General features: G+C 42.7%; 1 pseudogene; it reads left to right on the forward strand.

Moving 5' to 3' along the window:
- The window catches only part of LOC117723848 (serine/threonine-protein phosphatase 2A 56 kDa regulatory subunit gamma isoform-like), a 691904-nt pseudogene that overhangs the window by 279652 nt on the left and 393119 nt on the right, over nucleotides 1-19133 (forward strand).

The following is a 19133-nucleotide window of genomic DNA, read 5'->3' on the forward strand; positions in this document are numbered from 1 at the left end:
TAAATGAGCTAACTCTGCCACCACTCCTGAAGTAAATTTATTAAATACATATTACCAGGAGAAATATATAGTATATAACCTAACAGATAAGTATATATTAATTATTGTTTAAATTTTGCAGATTATAATATAATCTGGAGAACATTAGCTGCTAAACTCTCCCACTTGGTCAGGAAAAAGAAGTCATGGCTTCGGTTGCAACAGCCTTGGAAGAGCTGCCTGGCAGGAAGTACCACACAGAGCCCAACATCCTTAAAGACATGAATCAAGAACAGGCATGGGCCTGGGCAATGAATATTTTTGAGGCCCTGAGCCATCCCTCCTGCCAGCACCCCTAGTGCTGGGGACCTGGGAAACCCAACATAGCCATAGTGATGGATAAAGCTGCATTTGGAAAAGAGGGGGGACAGAAATGCTATAGAAAGCAGCATGTAGAAGAACCAATGGCTGAAATTTCACAGAGCCTTTGGGGTCCTCAAGAAGTAGGAGCCTCTTCCAGGAAAAGAGTTCAGTGGGTTCTGAACCAGCCAAAAGATGACAGAACCCTCAGTGGTGGAGACATGCTTGCCCCAAGTGAATTCTGAGGCCAAGTGAGCTCCCAGAAATGACTAAAAACAGAGGCTTACATGAGAGAGAAACCTGGAAAGGAAAGATACCCAAGCAATGTGGAGAGCATACAACTTGAAATCTTTCAATATACTCGCTAGGAGGAGCCAGAGAAAAACCTAGAAAGAGACCCAGGCTGCCTCTGTGGACTTCAGAGCTGGCACTGTGCCCCACATCCCTAGGAGCCTGGAAGTCTCTTTATTTTGTCCTTCTGATTGTTTAATTGATATGTTATGGAATTTAAAAAAAAATTGTGTAGAATAATTGCATTCTTATGGAAAGAGTACATAATTAAAAGTCTTTCCTCTCCATCACAGTCCTGTGAAATTTTTTTTCAGGGGCAAAATCAGCATTTGAATCTGGGATAGGAAGTGGTCACTAATCAAGTCAGAGGAATTTCCCTGTGAGTGGAGTTTCATTAGGAGTGGGATGTGGACACTAACTGGCTTGGTAGGGACAAAAGAGTGGCCCACTCACTAGGGTTTCTTATATTGTTTTCCAGAATAGGGCAGAGTGGAAGTGTTGTGGATAGCCCCAGCCTCGTTTTTTTTGATGGTAGATCCACTTTCTTGGGAAGGGCTGCAGAGGACAAGTGAATCAGTACTCTTGTGAACCTTCTGTCCAATTGAATTTGTAAAATAAAGGCTGGAGCCAGTGATTGGGAAGTAGAAGGTGAGGTAGAGAAAAAGGCTTAGAGGAGGAGTCAGAAGAGGAGGAGTCGGAAGAGGAAAGGACAGGAGAGGTGACAGAGGAGCCAGAGAGGGAATGACAATGGAGGAGAAGAACTTGGCCTGGGAAAATTTCAAGTTGTAAGGGATCTCATAGCTGGGGAATAGAGTAGTGCAATGGTAGATCTGCCAAATCTAGGCCTCTAGTTTATATCCATAAATATTAAGTTATGTTTTTCTTGACTGGAGTTATTTGGGTCAGGGATTTACCACAACAAATTGGCGCCTAATGTAGGGCACAAATGCATGACCATGAGATTAATAGTCTCATACTCTACCGACAAATGAGTGGCCCACTAACTAGGGTTTCTTATATTATTTTCCATGAGAGGGCAGAGTGGAAGTATGGGTAAAAGCAGGGGACTGGGTGGGCTGCAAGTGATCTACAGGATACAATAACAAGAAAGGAACAATCTGATTTTAGATCTTCTAACTTGGCCACCAAAAATAACAGGATAACATTTAATCCATGCTTCTTTCAGATAATACTGTGTAAGTTTGACTGCCAGATCCAACAAATGGTGTTCATGGATTGGGTCTGAGGAACAGCAGAAGGCCTCTAAGGTTTATAATCAAATCATAAGGATTTTCAGAGCCAGGAGTGCCTGTACACACCTCTAATCCTACCACCTACCAGAGGCAGGTCTCTGAGCTCAAGGTCGGTCTGGTCACTGGAGTAATTCAGCAAAGACTGCATAGTCAGGCCCTCTCTCAAAAGATGAAGGTTTTTTTCACGTTGGGTACAGAGACTCACTGATAAAAATTTTATGTGGTCAGGTTCTTTGATAATCTAAACACTTGCCAGGGTATGGGGTGATATCTGTGTGCCAAGAGAAGGTAAAGATAAGTAGCAACTCACCAAACAAGGAAATGAATCACTTTTGGTAATAACCTCATAGGAAAGGTCTCTGAGCTGGGCAGATCAGTGCAGGAATTGGACACAATGTAAAGCAGCAACTGAGACAGCTAATCATATTGTCCCACTCTAGGACACTCGTGAGTTCCACATAAATTATAAAATTGTACGGGCTGCAAAAAGATGCTTGTTCCACACCCAATGGATCACCAAGTTTCAAGGTGACAGAAATCAAGTGTCTTTCATTTGCAGGTCCTAGGCTTGGTAGGTACATGAAATCATGTTATCCTTTTCTCACTTGAGAGTAGCTGGATGAAATGTGTGGAGAAAAGTTGACTAATGATCTCAAGAATGATTGAGAGGTGCGAGGGTCAACAGTTGAAAAGAGTACACATAGTTGCATGAAATTAACAACATGCAACTTCACATCATCAGAAGCAGAAATTTTTTGAATATGTCTGTTACTGTTACATGACTCATTAAGCAAAATAATCAAAGTCAAAGCAACTTATGAAAGAAGTGGTTAGTTTGAATTATAGTTTCAGAGGGTTAGTGTCTATGATGACAGAGAGAAGAAATATGGCTGAGATTGCTCACATCTTGTTCAACTACAAGAAGACAAAGAGAGAGAAAGAGAGACAGAGATAGAGACAGAGACAGAGAGACAGATACACAGAATAACTGTAGTCACTTCCTTCCAAAATGATCATACCTTCTCATTTTTCCAAAAGAATTCAACCAACTAGGGACCAAATATTCAAATATGAGACTTTGAGGACCACCTTTCTTTAAACCATTACAGAATGAATGGAAATGGATGGATGAATGAATGAATGAATGAACCAATGCTTTTATAAAAAATGACAAGAGTTCTATGATAATAATTAAAATGAGGGTGCATTATAGGAGTTGTAGTAGGTAGACCACCACACCTGGGTGTCTGGATATTGTCTACACCTGTCTGAAGACTTTAATACCTGAAGGTCACAGGCTATCTCTGGTTCCATGACTAGATGAAACAGAGTCAATGTTAATTATTATTGGTTATTTTGTTTTTAAATTCCAAAAAAAGAAAAAAGGTTTATTTGATTCCTACCCACCCTGGAAGGCAAGCAAGGTTTCTTTTCAAGGAGAGAGTTCAATGGGATGAAGTGCAACCCAGCAGGGTAGAAAGAGCAGCTGGAGAAGAGGCCAGTTGTTCTCACTGTATGGGCAGTTAAGAAAGACAAGAAGTGAGCCCAGGCTTTCCAACCTCTCAGGCAGATTGAATCTCAGAGGACAGACTCCACCATCACAGACAGAAGGCATGGCAGCATGAGACAGAAACATGATAGTCACATTGCTCAAATGTTGTACTTTGTTATGTAACAGGAAGCAGACCATTGATTTTTGTAGTCAAGAGATGCTTCTGTGAGAAGATTTCACATGAGGCTCGATGGTGTCCACTGCCACCTTAATTTCTTCAGAGCCAAAGTTCAGAAGTACTCTTCAAGATGTCTTTTCTGAATGGCCTGCTGCAGCTCTACTCTAAGTCTCCTTTCCTCAATAAGTCTTTGATCTCTGCTTGAATGGAGGATGTCCTCATGAGAATTCTAATTCTCCATATGAAATCCTCAATATCCCTTAGGATCTGTTACTGCACAGGTGTCTGCACTCTCACTTGCTGACCCTCCCATACCTCTCTATTCCTGAGTGAGTTCAGAGCACCTTTCTCCCTCAGTCATCATACTCAGGAACATCCCAATGCTACAGGAAACAACCCAACTTTGATTTGCTTTCTGACACATCTTCTACTGCACAGCTCATGTGGGAGACAGGGAAATTAGTAATGACCCCTGAATAAAGCAATACACTGAAAAATAAAAGTCAACAGAATAAATAAAATATGACAACAAAATGCATCCTAGGTACTTTTGACATTGTGTAAACTTATAAATAGTATTTGGGGACCCATAAAACAACTTTCAAAAACACCTAGAAACCTTATAAGTGTGATATAAAGAAGTAAACCATCTCTCCAGAGAAGTAATGAAAGACAGTGTGAGATATTTGCATACTTTATGGAAAGTTGCCCTTTCTGAAAACTCTTCTTTTATGACAGATTGTTACTTGGTGTAGTAAATGTTATTTTCTTTTTAAATGTTATATCCTAAAAATCATTATCCTTACAAAATATACCTATCATATATATATAATGATATTTCAGTAGCGGAAATAGTATCAAAAATATATACATGCATAGGAGTGAAACAGCTTAGGGAAGTTATCAGATAGGATGTAGGCATGGCTAATCCCTCTACAGCAGCAGTCTCTGGGGTTTGACAGATCAGAGATACCTGACTTAGAAGGGGATCAGAAATCCAAGGACTATGGTGGCTCAGATGAGATGTGCATACCTGGGTTCTATAGGTAGGTAAATTTTCTTTTCTTTTTATATTTGATTTTTTATGTTTTTTTTTCCTCAGGGTATCCTTGGGGGTCCTGGCTGGTTTTCTCTAGAATACTTTATCAGAACAAAATCAACTGGCAGGGATCAGAACCATCATTTAAAGGGGCAGCAGCTTACTTCCCTGAAAGTACATCCACTGCCTATAACACTCCTGCCCAGTGGGTAAACCCTCCTCCCTAGTTCCCTCTGTGTTCTTGATGGATGGATTTCCACAAGAAGTCTCAGTGCTGAAGTCTCTTGCTGAGCAGGAAAGCCCTTCCTGTACACCTGAGTTGAGAAGGGAAAGGGATGCTGAATTTTGTGCTTTGAGACAGGTCCATGATCATAAGGGTCTCCTTCTGATTTTCAACTTGGTTTGTTTACTTTAAAACTTCATTAAACAGGATAACATACAGTCATTTACATGTAAGGGTATATTGAACTTCAGAGTCCTGAAGGACAATTAATCATGACAAGTTGCAAACAAAGTAAATACAATAAACATTTCTGAATTAAATAAGCTTCCTAACAGCCAGACTCCATTCCCTGGAAGTTCTAGGAGATGAGTCTGTGAAGTAGTCATTGGACTCCTTGTGTCCAAGGTACCATTTCAGTTTGGATAACTGTTTCTAATTCATTTCAGGGTGGGTTTGATGTTCACCTAGTGGGCCTGTACTGCTAGTTTTGTTAGTCAACTTGACACCAGATGCAGTTACCACAGAAAAAGGAGCCTCCCTCCAGTTAATGCCTCCATGAGATCCAACTGTAAGACCTTTGTCAATTAGTGATCAAGAGTAGAGGGCTGAGCCCATTGTGGGTGGTGCCATCCATGGTATGGTAGTCCTGGACCCTCTAAGATAGCAAGCTGAGCAAGCAGAAGATGGAGGCCTGGCTTGTGAAATTTCAGAGGGAAAATCAAAGAATCTTATCAAGGCCATTGCTATTTTGGTTGTGAAGATCCTGTGGGTTGTTTGATCTAGGGCTAAAGAATCAGCTGTGATTAACAAGATGTCAGAACAAAAGATACTAAGGTGAAAACTTTGAATTACTGGGACTATTGAAGCTGGTTAACTAGAGCTAAGAAATTAGTGGTAATTAAGAAGAGACCAGTGTCATTGAGGTGAAATTTTCTGAGAAGTGTTTTTTTTTTTTTTTTTTTTTTTTTTTTTTTTTTTTTTTAGCACAAAGAAGCTGTGTTTCAGATATAGCCAAGGTTATACCTTGTGCAATGGCTGGACATGGTAAGGTGTAAGACTCACCCAGGTGGTACTGGTTTTGAAAACATGAAGGGGTCATGCAAAGCAGTCAAGGCTTGTCACCATAAAGGGAGTCTATGAGAGATTATTTGTGAAGCCTAGTTGTGGTGGCAGACAGTAGTGTCTTGAGATGCCAGTACCATGAGATGACCACCAAGAACAGCAGCAGCAGTGGAGTAGAGGCAGCTGGAGCCTAGAAGACAAGGTGTGTGCTCCAAAGGCCAGGGCTGGAGAAGTGACCCAAGCCCTTGGAGCAGACCTGAAGTACATGAGTGGATCCCAGACATTGGATGGTTGGAGTTTGATTTTCCTTCTGATTGTGACTGTGCCCTGATATTTTTCCAGCATGAAGTATTTTAATGGAGCCCAAACTTAAGAGACTTTGCTTTGTAAAAAGACATTGAATTTTAAGAGACTGGATATCTTAAAGGGATTGAAATTTCAGTATGTAGGAATTTGAAAAGAGTGTGGGTTTTTTAAAGTTATTAGGTCTTGGGGATGAATAAAAAAGTAAGGGTTTGTAGCCGGGCAGTGGTTGCACATGCCTTTAGTCCCAGCACTTGAGAGGTAGAGGCAGGCAGATTTCTGAGTTCGAGGCCAGCCTGGTCTATAGAGTGAGTTCCAGGATAGCCAGGACTACACAGAGAAACCCTGTCTCAAAAAAACCCAAATAAATAAATAAATAAATAAATAAATAAATAAATAAAAGAAAGTAAGGGTTGAGGCTTAATAGTGATGTCTTTGTGTGTCAAGTTGACAAAGGGTCAATTTTACTGGCTCCTTTTGTGTGTCAACTTGACAAAAGCTGGAGTTATCACTGAGAAAGGAACTTCAGTTGAGGAAATGCCTTCATGAGATCCAGCTGTAAGGCATTTTCAATTAGTGATCAATGGGGGAGGTGCCATTTGTGGGTGGTACCATCCATGGGCTTGTAGTCCTGGGTTCTATAAGAAAGCAAGCTCTGCAAGCCAGGGGAAGCAAGCCAGGAAGAAACATCCCTCCATGGCCTCTACATCAGCTCCTGCATCCTGACCTGCTTGAGTTCCTGTCCTGACCTCCTTTGGTGATGAACAGCAATTTGGAAGTGTAGGCTGAATACACCATTTCCTCCCCAACTTGCATCTTGGTCATGCTGTTTTGTGCAGGAATAAAAACCCTGACTAAGTCAATGGCAGTGTCCAGAAACCAATCAAGGCTTGTATAAATATAGCACTGGAAGAATGAATTTCAAGTTAATCCCCATTCCACTTTACTACCAAATTAATTTTAGCCATTTTTGTAATAGTAACAGAAATTCTGCAAACATGTCTTGTATTTTCTATTGCTGATGAAGTATTGAAGAACTAACTACTCTCCCAGTTCTGCTATTTACAGAAGAAATTATGGAAGGCCTTCATTCTCTCAGTGAATCCAAGATATGATCTCTGAGTCTTCCCAACTCTGTTGAAAGGTCCAGGTAATGTGAATTACAGAAAATGTTAAAAATTCAAAGGAAAACAGGCTGGTCAGTAGTGTGGTACAGTGCTTATTTCATTTCTTACACAGACTTCCTGAAAAATGAAGTTCAGAGAGCAAACTGTATGTGATGACATTTAAGTGTTCTCTTGACACTGACATTGGCGTGATCACTTTCTAGCCTGGTACAGGACTTAGTTCACAGATTAGGTATTAATGAGAGGAAAAAGATCACTTACAATTCCGGAGAATTATAAAAAGGTAAAACTGCAATCCACAGTCCATCAAAGTACAAAAATACTGTCTTGGAATCACAGCTGCTGTTGACCATGCTTGAGCACTAGTTCCCACATGCTCAGCCTGCTGTAGAGAACACAGTTGGCACTGGAGGGAAAGGGTAGACTACAGTGAGACCTGCTAACTTCGCAGGCTTTGTGTTGCAGGGATAAAATCCCAGGAGAACCGTCCTCACTGACTCTCAGGTTCTGAGCACTGTTTTACAGAGCTGCTTCCTTATATATTCCAGAAATGCTTCAAGGCTTGTCATTCAGACCCAGCCATCACTCCTTTCCCCATCCCTCCCTACCTCCATCCCTCCATTTGTTTCCCTCACTATATGGCCCTGTCTGTCCCAGAAGTCTCTGTAAATCAGTCTGGCCTGGAACTCACATAGATCCACCTGCCTGAGTGAACATGCCTACCTCACATCCTTTTCCTACGGAGATGCTAGACTTTCTAGAGACCAACAGCTGATCTAAGACTTGTACAATGTGAAGCCCTTCCAAGACTGAAAGCACATAAAAGCCAACTTCTCATGGCCAGTTGGTTTTTCTTGATTTTCTGTGTCAGGGTCAGCAGTGCCATGACCTTCCAGCTTGGCCAAGTCCTGTTTCTTCAAGTGAGTTCACTTGTGATGCAGAAATTTGCTCTGGAAATTGCTGAATATAGAAAGATTCTCCATATCAGAAGTGGTGACACAGGCCTCTAATCTCCATAATGGACAGGCAAAACAAGGAAATCTGAATCCAGGACTAGTCTATTCTACACAGAAGGAAGAAGGGTAAATTGGAGGTTGTAGGTGACCCCTAGATTAATTTGGAGGGAAACCATGGGGGAAGATCAGTTGTCATCCATGTTGATTCAGCAAAAGGGTTTCTCAAAGCTCTCAAGGTTGCTCCCTGTTAGCTGGTTATCTTATGGCCCAGTAAACAAGAGAACCAAGATGCCTAACATCCCCTGAGAACTTCCTGTAAAACAACCCACCAGTTAGTCCTGAAACCAACAGAAGATATAGTAGAGTATCCTCATCTGTGTCCACTCCACCCTTCATCTTTCCCTTGAACCATTTAAAGAAGAGCACAAATTTTCATCAGTTTAACACTTTTATTAAGAAAGCTGTAAACAAGCAAACAAGCAAATAAACAAACAAAACAGATGGCTGCAAAGACACAACTGCAATTGTCTGTGCCCTTTCTGTAACAGCAGGAGCTGACAGAAGATTCTCTAATTGCAAGCCTTAGCAGGCTTCTGGGCTCTGGGACTCCAAAGAGATTCTAGGTGACCTTTTCTCTTCTTCTTCTGGCCAAAAGCCCCTTGAAGACATGCCCAGCACCCTTGGCATCTGGGACTGTCAGAAGCAGGATCCTGGTCAGGGTAGTCTCCACCAACACAGGTCTCAAGGTTCAGCTTTTTCTTCCTGAGCAAGCTTGGTGAGGGTTGGTCTGGCTCCTCTGTATTTTTGCAGTTGTCATTTTCCACATCACCTGGGGACACTTGTGGCTCCCTCTGACTCTCATTCTGGAAGACATCTGTGCCCCTCTTCTTGGCACAAGTCAATCTGTGGTAGTGTCTCAGGTAGTCCAAGCTCTCAAATACACAAAAGGAATATAGATCCCAATCGACAAATAAACCATCCTCAGAGCAGTGACCTGACTCTCCACAGAAACAAGCTGGCTCAGACTTGGTATATCTTGTACTCATTGCTGGCAATACACATGCACATTTCAGTGCATGGTCTTCAAAATATGGTGCATCCTTGACAGAACTGGTACAGAACTGCATCATCTTCTTGGCTCTATCCATGGAAGGCTGAGGGCAAGTCCTTGACCTTGTGATTCAGAGAAGTCTCCAGTTAGTTAATTATACTCTATACTTCTTGAACCCTCCCCAACATTACATTATCAGATACCTCCACTTAGTTAATTATAGCCTGAATTGTGTCCCCTCCCAACCATTATACTGTGAGAAGCTGGGTTTTAAACCTACAATTCTAGCATCTATTTGCCTTGCCTGAGGAGGCAAGATTCTGCCCAATAGTGACAAAAGCCTTTCTTTCAAGATCCTTAGGGAAAAAAAGCATATCAGACACAGAAGCAGAGGCAGCTGGATCTCTGAGCTCAAGGCCAGCCTGGTTGTCAGAACTAGATTCAGGACAGCTAGGGCTACACAGGAATACCTAGTCTCAAAAATCTAAACCAAAAGGAATGAAGCTTCTCAAAGTAGATGCTATCACTCTGGAAGCAATTGTCTAGAGGTAAACATTATAGGGGACAGATTAGACAGGCAATGGGGAAAATGCTAATGGGCCAGCAAATCTATTTGGGGTGCCTGTATAGAGAGTAAAGAGTAACGATCTCTCACTCTCCCTTTCTTTCCTGAAGGGGGATTTATTAGAATGACTTACAGGCTGCAGTTGAGCTTATTCCACACCAGATGGATTGGAAGCAAAGTCCAGGAATCCAGAAGTTCTCAGTCCCTGAGGCTGGATGTCTCAGCTGGTCTCCAGTAGAAAATGGAATCACAGAGAAGTAGGCTCTAGTGTCAGTGAAGGGATAGATTTGCTAGCTAGGAGAGAGCAAGCCGACTGACTGAAAACTTTCTTCCTCTGTGTTCTTATATAGGCCTCTTTCTGAAGGTGTGGCCCAAAGTAAAGGTGTGTGTTCCTGTGGTGTCTCACACCTTTAATCCCAGCCCTATGGGAGTGAATCAGGCAGGTGGATATCTCTGAGTTTGAAGACAGCCTTGTCTATAAAGTGAGTTTCAGGACAGCCATGGGTATTATAGATAAACCCTGGCTCATATCAAAAACAAAAATCACAATAACACAGATATGTGTCTTTCTTGCTGCAGATCCAGATCAAGAAGACCTGTGTCTTTCAAGCTCAAAGGGACCTTCATTAAAGACAAGCCTTCCTACCTCATAGACAGGGATTACTGTCTACAAATTTAGCCAAAGTCCCTTGCAGGTGTGTTCTCCATTTTTGAATTTTGCTAGCTCATGATTGAATCAACATACTTGACAGCAAACAATAGTCATTACGGAGGATGTTTCTCTCTGTAAACGTGGCTCTTGTAAAATCCAGTTTGTAGACCAAGCTGTCCACCAAGTCAAAGATCTCCCTGCCCCTGCCTCCCTGCTGCTGAGATAAAAGTCACGTGTCACCAAGTCCTGCTTGGAAATCCTGTTGATAGTCCTTTGGTCAGCTGGTCCTGAGCAGATGCTGATCCTGTATTCCCAGCAGAGAAATGGTTATGGGAAAACAGCTAAGTGTAGAGATGAAGCTTCAGGACAGGGAATCTCCTCTCCACCTGCTCACTCTCCCAACCCCTCTCCCTGTCTTGTGTTTTATTTCCTGTCCTTTAGATGAATGCACATGATATTTCCATCCTCTAGTCTCTTGTGTCTGAACAGAGTCTAGGAGAGGTTTGCTGGGATAGTTGGGCTCCATGCTGCCATGGACTGGAATGATATTTACAGAAAAGCAGACAGTAAGACTGGAAAGCAGTTTCATGAGGAACTGTCAAACCAGAGGTCTTCTAAGTCAGAGATATCAAGGGCTGAAAGCCATTGGTCAAGATCTGCTCGTGGCAGTTCTGGAGGAGGCCAGGAGCCACTGGTACAGAATCCCAAGACAGCTTCTTCACACACGAGAACTAAAAACCAGCTCTCCTGCTCTAGGTCCAGGCACACCTCAGCTGTGTGTTCTCTGGGATAGATCATGTGAGCCTTCTGCACTCATTCTGTGGGTGGTGTTCATAATCCAGAAAGGGGTTGGGGGATGCAAGCATATTAGGCTGAAACCTTGTGTTTACAAATCCACAAAAAAGAAGACGTGAAAAAGGGAAAAGTTGTTGTTTAGAGTATATAAAACAGAAACCACACACCAAGGAGATGAGGAGCAAGAAGAGAACTGTCCTGCCTGGGATGTTAGTAATCTCCAAAAATAACACACAGGAGCCAATCTGATGTAACTCATAGTAGGGTCTTTATTTTATTTGAGTTATCTGGTGCCCAGGCAATGAACCACTGTCATGTAGGACATGCAGTTTTGTTGGTTGGAGGGCAAAGCAGGTGCCAGAGCCAAGGAAGGAGTCCTGGCAAGAAGCCAAAAGTCTCCATTGACAGACCCTCAGTTCTGCTTTGGAGCCTCAGCCCTGGACTTGTTCACTGCTGCGGGCGCTGTGGCTCTGGAGCTGCAGTTGGTGGGCTCTTCAGGGCTCACACTCTGGACCCCTTCTGTAGTAGCTCTGACTTATGCCCCAAGCCAAGTTCCCCTAGGCTGTCAGCAGGACCAAGCTGAAGCCTGAAGGTGATTTAAAATTTCATAAGTGATTTTGTTTCTCTGTACATTAGTTTTGCTGACAGGACTGGACTTGGTCAAGCAGGCAGTGGTGGGATTTTGCTCATGTAGGGAAGGTGTGCGCCTAAATGCTGACTGAAATGCCTGGAGTCCTGGTGCCAGCATATGCAAGATGCCTTGTGAGTGCCCTGGTTTCCGTTTCTTTTCTGGTCAACTGCATCTGGACCTTTCTAAAAGCAGGTTTCATGCTTTCTTCCATAGGTAAATGACCTTTTCAGCCTAGCCATCGTGCCAAGACTTGAGACACCCCCGCGTCCCCCTGGAAGTCACTGTGCAAACACAATTCTCCATTACAACTGCTTTTCTTTCTGTTCGCCTAAGGTTTTCCAGATGGCGCGGACCAGGGCACCAATGCCCTGTTTTGTTTCAGATTGTCTTTTCCATCTAGTTGCCCTTTCCCCTGTTGCCTTGTGGCCAAATTCCAAGTGTACACTTGACCAACAGGGGAAACACAGGACGACCCCGGTTGACTCACACGCACATGCCGAGTTTTAGGCGAGTTGTGCAATCCCTGCCAAATCCATAGTTAGTTTTCCTGTCCACTTGTCCACACTTGTAGGGTCCACTGCTGGAGCCAGGTCATTGAAGGAGCTAGAAGCTCAAAGTCTTCCTAGACCAGCAGCTCTGCCTCCCAGCTTGGCGGGCCACTTCTTCACAGTAGGGGTCGCTGTGGAGCTGCTCTTCGCCCAGAGACCAATTCCAATGTTCAGTGCCCATCCTATGGATTCTGAGGGCACTAATAAGTGGGACTTTTCCTCAGAGCCAAGTTCTTTTTGGCTGTCAGCTGCCACGGGGTTGAAATCTGATGGTCATTTCCAGACCCCTAAGTGATTTTGTTTCTCAGTGTTTTTGTTTTGTCCACAGGATCAGATTCTGTCAGGCAGACTGCAGTTAGATTCTATTGGAACTCACACTGCACTCCTAAACACAGAGATGCCTGGCGCCCAGGTGAGAGTATGCAGGGGGTCGATGGAGACCCGGCAGTTTGGATTCCTTTCATGTCCTCTCTGCTCTTTGTTGTTTCTAAACGCTGAAAATTCGTCCAGTTTCTTTCCATTGTTGAACGCATTGCCCAGCTATCATTGGTAAAGGCATGCTTTTGACCTTGCAAGTGTACCAAGGTATGAGCCACACTCAATGCAGCCCACCTCTGGAGGTCTACAAAATTAGTGTCTGTGGGAATCTCGGTTGAAGCTGCATTCCTTTTGTTGTGAAGAGGTTTTTCCAGAACAGTACGGTCTAGGACGCTAAAGCTCTGCTTTCTGAGCTGTCTTTCTCTCCTGTGTCTTCCTTTCTGCAGTTTCTCCTTGGCTATGGCCCTGGCGTGCCCTTGTCCAGTGTGTAATAGACCAGAAGACGCTAACTGGCGGTTTCTCATTCGCACACCCACGGTTGTGGGCCAGCTTTGCGATCCTGGGGAAGTCCACAGTTAGTCCTTAGCTTTCTTGCCCACAATGTTGGTTGCTAAATGGGAGCCTGACCAATGAATGAGTCTGACCAAAAGAATAAATGGTTCTCAGCTCCGAGCTGCAAGCAGGCGACCTCACAGTAGAGGGCGCCCCGGAGTGGTTAAGAAGTTGGTCCGGGCTTTCAAAGTTCTAAGGCAGTTTGAATGGTCAGGAACTGGTCAGGAACTTTTCCCCTGTGCCTAAGTATTTGAGGGTCTTCCATTGATATGTGTATATGAAAGAACCCAGATGTCCTTCAACAGAAGAATGAATACAAAAAAAATTGGTACATTTACACAATGGAATATTATTCAGCTATTAAACATAATGAATTTGAGAAATTCTTAGGTAAATGGATGGAACTAGAAAATATCATCCTGAGTGAGGTAACCCAATCACAAAAGAACACACATGGTATTTACCCACTGATATGTGGATATTACCCTAAAACCTTGACATAGCCAACATTCAACTCACAGGCCACATGAAGCTCATGAAGAAAGAAGACCAAGTGTGGATGCCTCGGTCCTGCTTAGAAGGAGTAACAAAATTCTCAAGAAAGCAAATATGGAGACAAAGTGTGGGACAGAAACTGAAGGAGGGGCCATCTGGAGACCATTCCACCTGGGTATCCATCCCATGTGCAGTCACCGAAGGTAGATGCTGATGTGGATGTCAGAAAGCACATGCTGACAAGAGCCTGATATAGCTGTCTCCTTAAAGGTCTGCGAGAGTCTGACATATTCAGAGGCAGAGGCTCACAGCTAACCACTGATCTGATCTAGGGGTTCCCAATAGAGGAGTTAGAGAGAAGACTGAAGGAGCTGAAAGTGTTTGTGACCCCATGAAGAGAGCAACAATACCAACCAACCAGAGCTCCCCAGGGTCTAAACCAGCAGCCTGGGAGCACATAGAGAGGGACCCATGACCTCATCTATACATGTAGGGGAGGATGGTCTTGTTGGGCATAGATGGGAGAGGCAATCCTTGGTCCCATGAAGGCTGAACACTGAGTGGGTGGGAATTGGAAGGTGGAGAGGTGGGAGTGTGTGGGTAGGTGCGATACATTGTCATAGAAGAAGGAGGAGGGGGGATAGGATAGGAAGTTCCTGGGTGGTGGGGGGAATGTGGTAAGGAGTTAAAATCTGAAATGTAAATATAATATCCAAGAAAAAATAAAATAAAAACAAAATATGAACTTAGACTGTAAATTTGTTGGATAAAACTGTGAGAGGAAGACTAAACTATTTGTCTTATGATAGAACAGTGAGGGGGAAAAGGAATTGTTAGCACACACAAGTTATTTCCATTAGAAAAAAAAAAAAAGAATAAACAGAGCCAGGTGGTGCAGACTGTCCTGCCTTCTTCACTCTCATGCTCTCTCCTGACAGACTCTGCGGTTTGCTGGCATCTTTGGCTAAGGGGCCTCTAGCTTCCAAGTGGGCAGGGCCTATATGTCCTTGTTAAGGAGAAAGTGCAGAAGTGATTCAATTCTTATTGCCTGAACAAAGGAATTATACAACCTGCCCAGGCTCTGAGCAGACTCTTCCCAAAGACTCTCTTCCCTCTAAAGCACTTGGAGCTCCCTGTGATAGAGATACTCTCATATTCAAGTAATGACTTTAAACTTTTGTTAGTTTAACCAATAAGGTTGCAACAAATGTGGTGCTGAGCCACCCAGAAGATCAGGGCAGAACTTCTTTTCACATATACTTTGGTTGCAGTGAGCAGGAAAACCTCAGCTCTTTCTGTTACAAGAGCCAGTGAGTTTGAACAGAAACAGGATGTGAGAGCTGCAGTGGGCAAAGTGGAAGCAGTACTAAAATAGACATTACGACCTTAAGGCTGGAGGCACAGACTCAGGACCACACTGGAGGGTTGGCTGTAGCCTGACAACTGAGTCAGGAAAGGGAGGGGAGGAGTTTGTACTCAGCACAAAGGATATAACAGGAGGGAGAGTGGGAGAGAACACATCCACTCACTGCCCTCCTCCCTCTTCACTGGACTTTGGAGGAGGAGTCTCTCTCTCTCTCTCTCTCTCTCTCTCTCTCTCTCTCTCTCTCTCTCTCTCTCTGCGTGTGTGTGTGTGTGATTGTGACAACTGTTTTTTTTTTTTCACAAATGCTGAATTCTATTAAACTACCAGGCATTTGTCAGGAAGCTGGCAATGGTCCCTCTGCCCTGCAGTCCACATTCTGTTCATGGGTGGAGATGTAGGCAAACTGCATCAGAAATGGCATGTGAGGTGTCACCTCTATGGAACAGAAAAGAAGGACAGTCATCTCAAATACATTCTTCTCTCTTCAGCCTTCATACTAATTCTCTTAATTTGGCAGTTAATTGACCAAGGAGCATAGGTTAAATCTTTCAGGGGTATACATGTAAGTTTCACATATACAAGGCATTTCATGTTACTATGCAGAAGAGTACTATCTTAGGGTTACATAGTGAAGCAAGAGACATCATGACCATAGCAACACTTCTTTTAAATTTTATTTTGTTATTATTCTATTTACTTATTCACTTTGCATCACACTCACTGACTCACTCCCAGTCACCCCCTCCCACAATCATTTTCCCCTCCCCTTCTCCTCTGTGCAGATGGAGGGACCCTGGGTATCCCCTTCACCCCCTGGCACTTCAAGTCTCTGAGAGGCTAGGTACTTCCTCTCCCTCTGAGGCCAGACAAGGCAGATAAGCTAGTAGAACACACTCCACTTACTCGAAACAAGTTTTGGCATGGCCCCCAATCAGATGTTCAGGACCCACATGAAGGTTAAGCTGCACATCTGATACCTATGAGCTGGGAGGCCTAGGTCCAGCCAGTGTATGTTCTTTGGTTGGTGGTACAGAATCTGAAAACCCTAAAGGTCCAGGATAGTTGACTCTGTTGGTCTCTCTGTGAAGTTCCTATCCCCATCCAGACCTATAATCTTTTTCTTATTCTTCTATAAAAATCCCCAAGCTCTACCCACTATTTGGCTCTGTCCATCTGATTCAGATGCTGGGTGGAGCCTCTCAGAGGACATCATGCTCCTGTCTGCAAACATGACAGAGTATCAATCATACTCACCTATGTGATGGGTCTCTAGTTGGGCTGCTTTTTGGTTGGCCATTCCCTCAGTCTCTGTTCTGTCCTCCATGCCTGCATTACTTATAGACAGGATAAATATTGAGTTGAATGTTTTGTGGTTGGGTTGATGTCTCTATTGCTCCACTGGGGTTTCTGTCTGGATACAGGAAGTGACCCCTTCAGACACCATATCCACAAAAAAGTGAGTCATACCAAGGTCACTCCATTGATTTATGGGTGCCTTCCTTGTCCAGGCCATGTATCATCCTCCTCACCCTGTCCAGTGCAGATTTCCATTAATTTTCATGGCCACCTAGTCATCTATCCTGTCCTGCCGTACACAGGATCTTGAATCCCACATTTCCCTCCCACTCCCCCTCACCCTACCTCAGTTCTCTTCCTCCATCTGTCTATTATGACTATGTTAATGCCCTTTCAAAATGAGAGTCAGGCTTCCTTGCTTGGGCCTTCCATCTTGTTTAGCTTCTTTGGGTTGTGGAGTATAATATGGTACCTGTATTTTATGGACAATATCCACTTCTAAGTAACTACATACCACATATGTCCTTTGGGACTGGGTTACCTCACTCAGCATGCTATTCTCAAATTCCATTCATTTGCCTGAAAAATGCATGATATCTTGAGTTTAATATCCGAATAGTATTCTATTGTGTAGGTGTACCACATTTTTTGTTTTCTGTTTTTCAGGTAAGGGACATCTAAGTTGTTCCCAGTTTCTGGCTATTACAAATAAAGATGCTATGAACATAACCGAGTAAGTGTCTTTGTGAGATATTGGAGGATGTTTTGGGTGTTTCCCCAGGAATGATACAGCTGAGTCTTGAGGTGGAACTATTTTCAGTTTTCTGAGAAAATGCCAAATTGATTTCCAAATTGGTGGTACAAGTTTGCACTCCCACCAACAAAGGAGCCATGTTCCCCTTGCTAAACATCTTCTCTAGCATGGGCTGCCTCTTCAGTTTTTGATCTTAGCCAATCTGATGGGAGGAAAATGGAACCTCAGACTTGATTTGATTTGCATTTCTCCGAGGAATAAGGAATTGAACATTTCTTTAAGTGCTTGTCAGTCATTTGAAATTCTCTGTTGTGAATTCTGCTCAGTTCAGAACCTTAGTTTTTTTTTTTTATTAGATTATTCGTGTTGTTGGTGTCTAACTTCTTAAGTTCTTTGTACATTTTTGATATAAGCCTTCTGTCAGATGTAGGGTTGATGAAGACCCTTTTCCAGTCTGTGGGCTGTGGATTTGTCCTATTGACAGTGTCCTTTGCCTTCCAAAAGATTTTCAGTTTAATTAGGTCCCTTTTATCAGCTGATCATCTAAGAGCCATTGGTGTTCTGTTCAGGGACTTGTAACCTGTACCAACGTAGTCAACAGTATTTCCCACTTTCTCTTCTAAGAGATTTAGTGCACCTAGTTTTATATTGAAGTCCTTGGTTCACTTGGACTTTAGTTTTGTGCAGGGTGATAAGTATCGATCTATTGTCATTCTTTTTCATATAGGCAACCAGTTAGTTGAGCACCATTTGAAGAAGTTCTCATTTTTTGTATGGTTTTGGTTCTTTATCAAATATCAAGTGTCCATAGATGTGTGGGTTTATTTGTGCGTCTTTGATTTGATTCCATTGAACAATGTGTCTGTTTCTATACCAATGCCCTGCAGTGTTTTATTACAATTACTTTGTAGTAAAGATTGAGGTCAGGGGTGGTGATTTCTCCCAGTGTTCTTTTATTTTTCAGGACTGTTTTGGCTCGCCTGAGTATTTTGTTTTTCCATATGAAGTTGAGAATTGATCTTTGAAGTTCTGTAAAATAAAATTGTCTTGGAATTTCGATGGAGATTACATTGAATCTGTAGATTGCTTTTGGTAAGATGGCCAGTTTCACTTTTTAATCCTATATATCCATGGGCCTGGGAGATCTTTCCATCTTCTGATATCTTCTTCAACTTCTTTCTTCAGGGACTTGAACTTCTTGTCATGCAGATCTTTTACTTGCTTGGTGAGCATTACACCAAGATATTTCTTTCTAGAGCTATTTATCAGAAGGTCTACTGACTTCTTCGAGTAAATTTGGTATCCACACTCTTTGCTGACGATGTTTTCAGATATAGGAGTTCTCTTTCCAAATTTTTGGGGTTGCTTGGATAAACTATCATATTCTGGAAAAAATAGCAATACTTTGATTTCTTCCTTTCTAATTTGTATCCTCTTGATCCCCTTTTCTCTCTTTTTTTTTCCTCACTTTGGAATGCTTTATTCCAATGATAAATGATAAAATGTATTTTCATTGATTTAAGTTTTTACATATGGAATTATCTGGTCAAATTCTTTGTCAGGAAAGAAGCCTATTGTATTCACAGATGTGAAAACGGGAGGACAAAAGGATTTTGACTTTGATGTGTTAGAATTTCAAGCTGAAATTATCTCAACAGACTCATTATTTGAATACACATAATCGATCTAGAAATATTTTTGTGGGGGACTAAAAATGTCAGGATATAGAAGGCTCTAACTCATAAAAGTGCATAGAGATTAGGTTGGACAATTTTGCTGCCCTTGCTTCTGAACTCATCTTCTGCTTCCTCATGTACTTCGAGGAGAGTACCCTCTGCCACTGACAC

This window comes from Arvicanthis niloticus, chromosome 19 (genome assembly GCF_011762505.2).
Source record: "Arvicanthis niloticus isolate mArvNil1 chromosome 19, mArvNil1.pat.X, whole genome shotgun sequence".
NCBI lineage: Eukaryota > Metazoa > Chordata > Mammalia > Rodentia > Muridae > Arvicanthis > Arvicanthis niloticus.